The following is a 13,358-nucleotide window of genomic DNA, read 5'->3' as shown; positions in this document are numbered from 1 at the left end:
CAACCAGGGGACTTTTCCCAGCTGCTTGGGTCAAGAAGCATACGTAATTATTGTCCCCACCCACCAGGGACCCAGCCAAGCAGGGCTGCCTGCATGGGACCCATGCAGCCCTCCGCTTGGTTTAATGTGCTGCTCTCGCAGTCTTGAAATTCTTAATTTTTGAACGACAGGCCCTACATTTTCATTTTGCACTGGGTCTCCACGAATTATGCAGCAAACCCAAGAGGGCTCTCTCCTCTCTATCTGCCACAAGGTCCTTCTTCTGAAAGTAGGAAACTTGTTTGTGGACTCACTTTGGCCAGGGACAGGGAGGTGGGAGATGGCTCCTGTCACAACCGCCCACCCCCTGACAGAGAGAGGACTAACCCAGAAGCCCCTCAGGTGCAGCTATTTCTTGGGGAAGAAGCTGAGCCACTTACTCTGGACCCTCAGGGCATTTGAGCAACAGGAAAGAAGGCAAGGGGCTGAAAGGCTGCTCTGACACTGAAGGGCACAGGGTGGATGGAGCAGGTACAAACAGCTTGCTTTGCGGTGCCACACTTTGAAAACCATGTGAAATGAAAGGGCTTAGGGGAGAGCTATATGTCCAGGGGCTGACCTTTCCTGTTCATGACTGTCAAGGTACAGCCTTGAGACCCAGCCTCTGGTTCCCGAAGGTCCAAGTACAACAAGGACCTCATCCCTTTCTTGCCCTCCTGCATAGATGCAGGAGGCAGCCTAGAGGGAGCTTGTGAAGGCACGTGAAGAAGCCAGAAGGCTTGGGCCTGGAGAATGGGAGTCTGGTTACAGTCCCAGCTCCACCCCTAGGGGGCTGAGTGACTTTGCACCTCTTTGCCTCTCTGGGCCTTAGTTTCTCCAACCTATTCAATGAGGGATTTGAAAGGTCCTCTTCAACTTAAGATCTGGAGATGGAACACCAAAAAGGAAGAACACTCTCTGCGTTTCTCAAGCTGAAAGAACTGAAGAAAAATTCAAGCCTCAAGTTGCAATATCAAAGGAGTCTATGGGGAAAATATTAAACAACTCAGGAAGCATCAAAAGAAGATGGAAGGAATACACAGAGTCACTGTACCAAAAAGAATAGGTTGACGTTCAACCATTCAGAAGGTACCATATGAGCAGGAACCAATGGTACTGAAGGAAGAAGTCCAACCTGCACTGAAGGCACTGGCAAAAAACAAGCCGCCACCAATTGAGATGTTTCAACAAACAGATGCAGCACTGGAAGGACTCACTCGTCTATGGCAAGAAATTTGGAAGACAGCCACCTGGCCAAATGACTGGAAGAGGTCCGTATTTACGCCTATTCCCAAAAAAGGTGATTCCACAGAATGCAGAAATTATTGAACAATATCATCAACATCACATGCAAGTAAAATTTTGCTGAAGATCCTTCAAAAGTGGCTGCAACAGCATATCAACAGGGAACTGCCAGAAATTCAAGCCTGATTCAGAAGAGGGCTCGGAACCAGGAATATCATTGCTGATGTCAGGTGGATCCTGACTGAAAGCAGAGAATACCAGAAAAATGTTTACCTGTGTCTTATTGACCATGCAAAGGCATTCAACTGTGTGGATCATAACAAATTACGGATAACATTGTGAAGAATGAGAATTCCAGGACACTTAATTGTCCTCATGAGGAACCTTTACATAGATCAAGAGGCAGCTGTTTAAACAGAACAGGGAGACACTTCATGGCTTAAAGTGAGGAAAGGTGTACATCAGGGATGTATCCTTTCACCATACCTATTCAATCTGTATGCTGAGGAAATAATTTGAGAAGCTGGACTATATAAAGAAGAACAGGGCATCAGGATTGGAGGAAGACTCATTAACAACCTGCGTTATGCAGATGACACAACCTTGCTTACTGAAAGTGAAGAGGACTTGAAGCACTTACTGATGAAGATCAAAGGCCACAGCCTTCAATATGGATTGCACCTCAACATAAAGAAAACAAAAATTCTCACAACTGGACCAATAAGCAACATCATGGTAAACAGAGAAAAGATTGAAGTTGTCAAGGATTTCATTTTACTTGAATCCACAATCGACACCCATGGAAGCAGCACTCAAGAAATCAAAAGACACATTGCATCGAGCAGATCTGCTGCAAAAGCCCTCTTTAAAGTGTTGAAAAGCAAAGATGTCATCTTGGAGACTAAGGTGCGCCTGACCCAAGCCATGGTATTTTCAATCGCCCCCTATGCATGTGGAAGCTGGACGATGAATAAGGAAGACTGAAGAAGAATTGACGCCTTTGAATTGTGGTGTTGGAGAAGAATATTGAATATGCTGTGGCCTGCCAAAAGAATGAACAAATCTGCCTTTGAAGAAGTACAACCAGAATGCCCCTTGAAGCAAGGACATGTTGTCAGGAGGAATCAGTCCCTAGAGAAGGACATCATGCTTTGTAGAGGGTCAGCAAAAAAGAGAAAGACCCTCAGTGAGATGGATTGACACCATGGCAGCAACAATGGGCTTGAGTGTAACAACGATTGTGAGGATTGTGCAGGACCAGGCAGTATTTTGTTCTGTTGTACACAGGGTTGCTATGAGTCAGAACCGACTCGATGGCACCTAACAACAACTTCAACTTAACCCGATTCAATGCCAAGTGTGAGAAAAAGCTCAGCCTGGATGAAAAAACTTCTGAGAGATCTTGGAGCAATCTTCTTCCCCAAGAAGAGGCTTCATTTTATTTTCCTTAAAAAAAGTCTATCAGTAACAGCTACATTTTCTATGGAAACTGCCTCCTCATTGTATCAATGTCTAAGGTCAGAAGAATTGTTTTTGAGCTCGCTCCTTGTAACTAATCTGACCTGCAACTCCCCCAGGATCCAGCACAGGAGGCATAAATCTGTGATAATTATATTTTTAAAAGTCTGACTTTAGAGGACAGGCAGGGAGATCAGCCTTAGTCAGCTAAAGTAGGGGAAGGGAAGAAAGGAAGAAAGGATTAGGGACAAAATAAACTTATTCACAGTCATGACTGTGGTCCACTGGGAATGATTATTTGATTACTCCCAAAACAAGGTTTAGAAGGTTAAACTTTAAGAAAAAAAGTATGAATTTTGGAAGTGTCATAAGGGTATCACTGGATTTTGAATATTGTAAGTACATCATAGAGGTCGACTGGTTCAGCCCTCATGCAATATAGACCACAATCAACACAGCACGATTAACAGTGAAGCTATGTTGATTCACCACAACAGCCCCATCAGGTGGTTATCCTGCCTCTGTTTGAATACCACCAATAACTGGGAGCTCACTACCTCCTATAGAACAGTTCTCTAGTAAAACTTCTTATAGAGTTAGGACCTTTTTATGTTGAGTCAAGGTCTAGCTTCTGTAAGGGTTAGCCACCAAGCCCAATTCTGCCCTCTGGAGACACACAGAGAAAATCCCATCCATCTCTCCTCTGACAGCTCTTCCAGTATTTGAGGGTACTTAGTCTGCTTGTAGCTCCTTGCCATGTACTTGTTTGCAGATTCTTCCCCAACCCTCTGGTTTTCTGGATTGTCTCAGCCTAAGTTCTCTAGAGAAGCAAAACTAATGAAGCATATATATATATATATATGTATATATAGACAAAGAGAGAGATTTATCTCAAGGAAATGGCTCATGCAATTGTAGAGGCTGGCAAGTCCTAAGTTCGTGTGTTAGATGTCACGCTGGAGGCTTCTCCTAACTCACATAGCTGTAGGGGCTGACAAATTCAAGTTTGGTAGGTTAGACAGCAGGCTGCTGGCTCATTGTCCATGGAGGCTAACAAATCCCAAGGTCAGCAGGCAATATGGCAGACCACTGGCTCAAGTCCCAATAGAGCCTGAGGTCAGATGGTGACAAGCCATATGCATTATCCAGAGCAAGCGAATGAACTTTGCCAGAACATCTGTATGTATGTTACATGCAGGCCACACCCGTGAGGGAACTCCCCTTACAATTGATTGGTTGATCATATCAGATCACATCATGGAGGATGACTGCATCATTATGTAACTTCCAAATTACATCAATTCATAACTGCCAGACCACTGAGACTCACAGCCCAGCCAAGATGACACACAACCTTAACCATCGCATGGACCTTGCCCCTCTCAAAGCCCTGGGCCCAGCACTGGGCCTGCCAATGTGTGTGTGTTGGGGGGAGGTGCTCAGAGAACAGAGCAGGACCACCCATTTCCTTGCCCTAAATGTCCTAAATAAGCTTTAATTACAGGCTGAGTCACTTGGCTGATTCATATAGAGTTCATCATATTTTTGGCAGGTGCTGCTATTTATTTTCTTCCCATCCTGAATTTATGTAATTGGTTTGGGGATTTTAGCTTGATTTCTTTTCTTAGAGCTGGGGCAAGGGGAGGCAGAGGAGGGGGACTAGTGAGAAGCTTTACATTTACCTTTTTATGCTTTGCCCACTGTCTCTGCCTACCCAGATGTCTTTGGAACCCAATTTGCCTTGCAGTATCTTTGTTATCTCTCACCACCATTGTGGTCCAGTTCAGTGTCACCAGCACGGCAGCTTAACCAACATCGACGTAACTGGGACAAACTGCTCAAAATGGACAACAGCTCTGTGTGACATGTGTTTAAGAATCACTCTCCAGGCTATAATTTAGTGGGTATATTCAGTCAATTATAGATCCATGATAAAATCATGAATAGTAAAATCATATATGATAAAATCAGCCCACAATTAATGCAGAGGCATCCCGAGTACCGTTTCAGGACCTCAGTAAGTCTAGAAACACTATCCGTTGCATTTCCCTCATCTTCCTTCGTAGGATCTCTTTGGGAAGAGGATTAAGGCTGGCCGCTCCTGAATTGCTTATCATGGACCTATGATTTTTTTTTTTTGTTATATAATGATTAATTGTAAGTAGACAAACCTGTTTCTGAAACTAGCTTCACTGTTAAACAAGCTTTTAACTGGTTGTGTAGTCTATATTTCACTCCAAAGTTGGCTAACTTTAGCTTTTAGCTCCAATTCTTAATGAGCCCTTTTTTTAAAAAAAAAAAAAATTGGCTTCCAGATCTGCCTTAAGTCAAACTTACTTTTTCTACAACCACATGGAATCCAATGAATAATTATTTTAGTTCAATGGTACGTAACCCTGGCTACACAGTGGAATCACCTGAGAAGCATTAAAATCACTAATGCCTGAGTTGCATTCCCAGAGATTCTGATTTAATCTTTGATATGGCCTGAGCATCAGGAATTTTAAAGCTCTCCAAGTAATTTTAATGGCAGCTGGAGCTGAGAACCACTGTTTTCTAGTTTACAAATTGTTGTCTTATGTTTTACTCCATTTGAACCCTGCTGCATTTCTATGAAGGGTCCCTGGGTGTTGCAAACAGTTAACGTGCTTGGCTACTAACTAAAATGTAGAAGATTAAGAGACACCTCGAAAGAAAGACCTGGCAATTTACTTCCAAAACATCAGCCATTGAAAACCCTATGGAGTAGAGTTCTACTCGGACACACAGGGGCTTGCCATGAATTGGAAGTGACTTAATGACAACTGGTTTTGATCTTCATATCATTGCAACACTGTGTGCTGTTGTTTTCATTTTATAGAAAACTAGGATTCAAAGGAATCTTAGTTATCGGATTACTTAGCAGGTTCTTGTTTACACTGAGTTTAAATCTGACTCATAAGTTCTTTTCTGTCCACTTTCTTATTTCTAAGATAGATGATAAGTTGTCTCCTCCTCTTCAAGCTAGTCATTCAAATATTTGAAAACAAATACTGAATCTCAACCTAAATTTATTTCCTTGTACAGCTCTTTCTTAGTTATTTAGTGCTGCTATAACAGAAATACCACAAAAGGATGGTCTTAACAAACAAAAATTTATTCTCTCACAGCCTAGGAGGCTTGTTGTGTTCTTAGGTGCCTCTGAGTGGGTTATGACTCATAGCAACCCCATATACAACAGAACAGAACACTGCCCTGTCTTGTGCCATCCTTACAATCATTGCTATGTTTGAGCCAATTGTTGCAGCCACTGTGTCAATCCATCTTGTTGAAAGGCTTCTGCTTTTTCACCGACTCTTTGCCAAGCATGATGTCCTTCTCCAGGGACTGGTCTCTTCTGATAATATGTCCGAAGCACATGCGAGATGAAGTCTCATTATCCTGACTTCCAAGGACCACTCTGGCTGTACTTCTTCCAACACAGATTTGTTTGTTCTTCTGGCAATCCATAGTGTATTCAATATTCTTCGCCAATACTACAATTCAAAGGCATCAATTTTTCTTCAGTTTTCCTTATTCATGGTCCAGCTTTTGCATGCATATGAGGCAACTGAAAACACCATGGCTCGGGTCAGGCGCACCTTAATCCTCAAAGTGACATCTTTTCTTTTCAACACTTTAAAGAGGTCTTTTGTAGCAGATTTGCCCAGTGCAATACGTTGTTCGAGTTCTTGACTGCTGCTTCCATGGGCATTGATTGTGAATCCAAGTAAAATGAAATTGTTGACAGCTTCAATCTTTTCTCTGTTTATCGTGATGTTGCTTATTCGTCCAGTTGTGAGAATTTTTGTTTTCTTTATGTTGAGGTGTAATCCATACCGAAGGCTGTAGTTTTTGATCTTCATCAGTAAGTGCTTCAAGTCGTCTTTACTTTCAGCAAGAAAGGTTGCCTCATCTGCATAACGCAGGTTGTTAATGAATTTTCCTGTAATCCTGATGTCCCTTTCTTCTTCATATAGTCCAGGTTCTTGTATTATGTGTTGAACATACAGATTGAATAAGTATGGTGAAACGCTACAACTGCGAAACACACCTTTTCTGATTTTAAACCACAAAGTATCGCCTTATTCTGTTTGAACAACTGCCTCTTGGTCTATATACAGGTTCTGCATGAGCACGAGTAAGTGTTCTGGAATTCCCATTCTTTGCAATGTTATCCATATTTGTTATGATCCACATAGTCGAATGCCTTTACAAAGTCAATAAAACACAGGTAAACATCTTTCTGGTATTCTCTTCTTTCAGCCAAGATCCATATGACATCAGCAATGATATCCCTCGTTTCATGTCCTCTTTTGATTCTGGCTTGAATTTATGGCAGTTCTCTATTGATGCACTGCTGCAACCATTCTTTAATTATCTTCAGCAAAGTTTTACTTGCATGTGATATTAATGATATCGTTTGATAATGTCCACATTCTGTTGGATCACCTTTCTTTGCAATGGCACAAATATGGATCTCTTCCAGTTGGTTAGCAGGTAGTTGTCTTCGAAATTTCTTGGCATGGAAGAGTAAGCACCTCCAGCACTGCATCCATTTGTTGAGACATCTCAGTTGGTATTCTGTCAATTCCTGGAGGCTAGAAGTCCAAATTCAGAGTGCCAGCTCCAGGGAAAGGCTTTTTCTCTCCGTGGGCTCGGGGGAAAGGTTCTTGTCATCAATTTTTCCCTGGTCTAGGAGCTTCTCAGTGCAGGGACCCTGGGTCCAAAGGACTAACAGACCACATCTACCATGGCCTCCACCAGACTGAGTCCAGTACAACTAGATGGTGACTGCTCTGACAGGGGTCACGATAAAGGATCCCAGACAGAGCTGGAGAAAAATGTAGAACAAAATTCTAACTGAAAAAGAAAGACCAGACTTGCTGGCCTGACAGAGACTGGAGAAACCCTGAGACTATGGCCCCCGGACACTCTCGTAGCTCAGTAATGAAGTCACTCCTGGGGTTCACCCTCCAGCCGAAGATTGGACAGGCCCATAAAAGAAAACAAGACTAAAGGGGCATACCAGCCCTGGGGCAAAGACTAGAAGGCTGGAGGGGACACAAAAGCTGGTAACAGGGAACCTAAAGTTGAGAAGGGAAAGTGTTGACCAGTCATGGGGTGGTTAACCAATGTCATAAAATAATATGTGCACTAACTGTTTAATGAGAAACTGTTTTGTTCTGTAAATTTCATCTGAAGTACAATAAATATAATTTAAAAAATTTTATACACAAATTGTTTTGTGACATTTGTTCCAATTCCCACAATGTGTCAGCACTCTTCCCCTTTATACCACTAGTTCCCTGTGTCCATTCATCCAATTTCCCTGTCCCTTCCTGCCTTTTTGTCTTTCCTTTTGGGCAGTTATCTTAGATTGAATTGTGTCCCCCCAAAATATGTGTCCATTTGGTTAGGCCATGATTCCCAGTATTGTGTGGTTGTCCTCCATTTTGTGATTTTAATTTTATGTTAAAGAGGATTAGGGTGGGATTGTAACACCCATACTAAGGTCACATCCCTGACCCAATGTAAAGGGAGTTTCCCTGGAGTGTGGCCTGTACCGCCTTTTATCTTATAAGAAATAGAAGAAGAGGGAAGCAAGCAGAGAGTGGGGACCTCACACCACCAAGAAAGGAGCACTGGGAGGACAGCGTGTCCTTTGGACCCGTAGTTGCTGCACGGAGAAGCTCCTAGTCCAGGGAAAGACTGAGAAGGACCTTCCTCCAAAGCCGACAGAGAAAGAAAGACTTCCCCTGCAGCAGATGCCCTGAGTTTGAACTAGACTACTAGACTGTGAGAAAATAAATTTCTCTTTGTTAAAGCCATCCACTTGTGGTATTCTGTTATAGCAGCACTAGATGATTAAAACAGCAGGTGTCACCCATTTGATCTCATATACTTGATTGAACTAAGGAGCACATTCCTGACGTATTTGTTTTATAGGCCTCTCTATCTTTGGCTGTAAGGTGTACTTTGGGAGTGGCTTTGGTTCTGAGTTAGCAGGGTGCTTGGGGGCCACAGTCTTGGGGATTCATCCAGTCTCTGTCAGTCCAGTTAGTCTGTTCTTGTGAATTTGAATTTTGATCTACATTTTTCTCCTACTCTGTCCAGGACCCTCTATTGTGATCCCTATTAGAACAGTCAGTGGTGCAGTCAGGCAATACCTACTTGGAAGTTAATCGTAAAAGCCTAGATTGCCTTGAAGAGACTGTTGGTAGAATTATAGACAACAAAGGCAATTCTGATAAGAGCTCTGAAAGAAGTGAGAAAAGCTATAGATTATACAGCATATAGATTCTTATAACAATAAAATGACCTTTAGTGACATGGGCAAAAGAACTCTCTGTTTTCATAAAGCAAAACTTATAATTTTATTTCACAGGAACTATGTCTAGGAAAAAATCTAGATGTGGTTACTGATTTATGGAACTGACTGGATCAGATTTTGTTAGAATTTTGAGGGACTTGTATTGCCAAATAAACCACCAGTCTAGACCTTTAATCTTTTATCCTGACTATTGAAGCTAACTAACAACCTTGCTCCAGGAGGAAGTGGGCTGTGAGAATTGAATAGCCCCCCAAGGATGGCTCCCTCCCCAGCATCCACTTTATTTATTTATTTCCCAAGCGGTTTTTATTTTAATTGTGGTAAAATTATATGTAACAAAACATTTGCCAGTTCAACATTTTTTACATGTACAGGTCAGTGACACTGGTTACGTTCATAATTTACAATTACCGCTACTATCCACTTCCACATTTTCCCATCAACCTTAACAGAAGCTCGATGCCCTTAAACAATGATTTCCCCTTTCTCCCTTCCTCCCACCTGTGGTAAATACTAACAAACTTTGGTCTCTATACATTTGCCTGTTTCATATAAGTAAGATCATGCAGTATTTGTCCTTTTGTGACTGACATTTCATTCTGTACAATTTTTTCAAGATTCATCCATGTTGTAGCATGTATTAGGATTTCATTTCCCCTTATGGCAGAGTTAATTTTTTTTTATGGCAGAGTTAATATTCCATTATATGCATTACTACAGTTGTTTATCCATTTATCTGTCAATGGGCATTCAGACTATTTCCACATTTTGGCTGTTATAAATAGTGTTGCAGTGAACATTTGTGTACAAATACCTGTTTGTGTCCTGCTTTGAATTCTTCCAGGTACATACCTAGAAGTGGAATTGCTGGGTCATATGTTAATTCTATGTTTAACTTTTTGAGGAATTGTCAAAATGTTTTCCACAGCAACTGTGCCATTTTACATTTCCACCAGCGGTGGACGAAGGTTCCAATTTCCCCACATCCTTGCCAGCATGTTATTTTCCTTTTTTTTAATCATAGCCATTCTAGTAGGGGTGAAGTGACATCTCATTTTTTTTTTTTTAATTTGGTTGAAGGTTTACAAAACAGACTAGTTTCTCATCAAATAGTACACACATTGTTCTATGACATTGGCTAACAAGCCCATGACAACCAGCATCCACTTTAGATGTGTCCAAAGAGAGTAATAGGCCAGGAGGAATCTTCCAGAGGTCAGAGCCTTGAGTAAAATAGATAAGAGAGTTCCTCCAGAGACCTGAGTCAGGACCTTAGCAAAGAATTTCCCCAGCCCAGGGATAGGGGTCTTGATGGTATCTGCCCAGAGGAATTTCAAAATTTCCACAGACCAGTAGCTACTCTGTGTCTTCCATTGTTCCCTTTCCCAAATGGCCATTTTTATTTTTACTATCTTGTCCGTGCTCCTTCATTTTATATTGAAGCCACATCTAGCCCTGATGGAAAAGACTGAGAATCACGTAGAGAACCTGGACTTTGAGAGCAATGATTTGACTAGGTAGGACTTCAAGTTGTTTCCCTGTAGAGAAGTGAATATCTTTCATGTGTGAAAAGAAGGGAGGAAACAGGCATTTGGTGATCAGAAGGGTGGGTTGTTCAGAGAACGCTAGTGTTCACTGATGTGTGTTTTTCCTCTTCTTCCAGAGCCCATGGCTAACTCTATTTTCAAGCTCCCAGGTGACTGGGTTTTGGCTATCCACCACTTCCAGCCAAGCCCATAAAATCCTCCTATGCAAGATCTTCCACTTTCTCTTTTGTTTTGCAGCGTCTTAGAAGCCAAATGCTGAAGATAGTGGTAATACAAGATGGAAGGTCCCTGAATCACCATTTGGGAAAGAACTGCCCAACCCACACTGGATTATGATATGAGTAAGAAATAAACATTTGTTGTTTTAAGATGATGGGATGAAGGGATTGGTGCCACAGTAGCATGGGTTACCCTGATTAATATAAGGGTAAGAAATGCCTATTTATTTAGAAAATATACAGAATAGGGGGAGCCAATAGAGAAAGAGAAGTCAAAGAAATTTAGAAGGAGAACCAGAAGTATATAGAGTCAGAGAAATCAGAGGAGAAGAGAGATTGAAGAAGGAGCTGCCAACGGTGTTAAATGGCACAAAATGGTTGAAGAGGATACATATTTGTAAACAGGTATTATATTTGGCATCTCAGGAGAAAAAGAGAGCAATTTCATCAAATACTGAGTTTTGAAGCTACAGGATAAGAGTTAGAGGGAGATGAACAAGGTGGAAGGAAAAGTGAAAGTAATGTCATAAATTGGTCTTTTAAAGAGGTGTATCTGTGAAAGGAAGGAGACAGGACAGTAGCAGGAGAGAGCAGCAAGAGATGTTTATTCTTCATATAGCATGAGACCCTTGGGTGTTAAGGCTGAATTCAGATAAGAAAGCTTGAAAAGATCAATAAAATATAAGCTGGTTGGTGGAAAGGAGCATGGGTAGGGAGGAATGGATCCATGGCATAGACAGAGGAAACAGGCTTTAAGGAAAAGAAAAAAGCATGTTTGGGGAAATTCTGTGGGAGGTTTTAAAGCAAGGGGCTGGGGGAACTAATAAATATTCTGAGCAACACTGCACGAGAACACTGAGGTGGGACTTTGTACCTTCATTAATATATGGAGGTCTCCACCATTAGTGATTCTGTTTTTTTTCTTCTAAATGGCCACTGCTCTTTAATTATTTCCTTTGACTTTCAACATAAGTATGGCTTATTATGTGCTCCAATCAACTTTCCCACCCAACCCCACCCCATCTCAAGTTAAAAACAATATTAAACAGTTTCCCCTACCACCCATACCATCCCTCGCCCCCCATCCCTCACACACACTGTCTCTCTGCCCTGAAGTCCTAGACTGAACCACACCCTAATAACCCCATATCCTAATCTCAAGTTGAGTCTTTCCAGTTGACCCTGGGTCCACCTCTCTGGTTGTTGGTAGAAACCGCCTGAAACAGCAGCCAAAAGCTTTCACCCTAAGGCTGGTGTGACCTTGTCTGGACTCTAGGAAATTCTGTTTCCTCCCTTCTTGTTCTGGGATCTGGGCCCTGTTCTTCCTTTATTCTCTTTTTCTGCCTTCTTTTCTCTGAACTGTTGTGATGCTTTGGCCCCTGGTGTCTGCCAACTCTTCTCCAGCTCTTTCCTTTCACTCCAGAAGGCTGGGCTTCCTCTCTCCGGAATCCTTTTGGAATTGAAGTTCATCCTCTGTACCTATCTAGGTCTGAGTTCTAGCTCTACTTATCCAGGGCAACCAGACAACAGTGTATGTCATTTCTTTGCTGATGCATCTACGTTATAGCAACATCACATGATACCTATGTCCTCCATTCACAAAAGAGTGGAGAGAGGCATTCCCTCACACCAGGGATAGGCCTTTTTCTATCAAAACATCTTGGATCTAGCCAACTAAAGAAAAAATAAAATCAAGGGTCATTTGTTTGTTCTTCCTGTCAACAAATATTTGTGAATACTTTCTATGAGAGGAGTGTGGTGTAGTGTTGCTAAAGACACAGGCACTGAATTTAGCCTGCTGAGTTCAAATCTCAAGATCTCTACTCAGAAGCAATATGCCTCAGTTTCCTCATCTGAAAAATGGGGACAATAATAGTTCTTATTTCATAAGGCTTCTGTAAGGTTAAATAAGTTAATGCACATAAAGTTCTCAGGATAGGGCATGGAACCATGTGTCAACTACTGTGCTGGGGTGGTTAAGAAAGTTTCTTTATGATGCCTAGAATCTTCTATACCTGGAGACATCTTACAATTTTCTACCTGTCTAGGCTAATCCCAGGTAACCTTCTAGGTTCCTTTGATATGAAACTCTCCCTGGCATTTACAAAGCGACTTTCCTGATCCATGCCACAATCCCATGAGACTCAGGGTCATATGACATGTGGCTAACTCAGAATCCAGACACAAGTCTACAGGAGTATATCATGATCACTAACAGGTAGCCAATATCCTCTCTGAAAAAATCTCAATCTCTTCATCCATAAAATAGGCATCATGGTTGTCTTAGTTACCTAGTACTGCTCTAACAGAAATACCACAAGTGCATGGCTTTAACAAACAGAAATTTATTCTCTCACAGTCTAGGAGGCTAGAAGCCTGAATTCAGTGTGCCAGTTCCAGAGGAAGTCTTTCTCTCTCTGTCGGCTCTGGGGAAAGGTCCTTGTCACCATTCACCACCTGGTCTAGGAGATTCTTAGCACAGGGACCCTGGGTCCAAAGGATATGTTCCTGGCTCTTCTT

Source organism: Loxodonta africana, chromosome 19, assembly GCF_030014295.1.
Source record: "Loxodonta africana isolate mLoxAfr1 chromosome 19, mLoxAfr1.hap2, whole genome shotgun sequence".
Lineage (NCBI taxonomy): Eukaryota > Metazoa > Chordata > Mammalia > Proboscidea > Elephantidae > Loxodonta > Loxodonta africana.
This window is presented reverse-complemented; position numbering follows the sequence as displayed.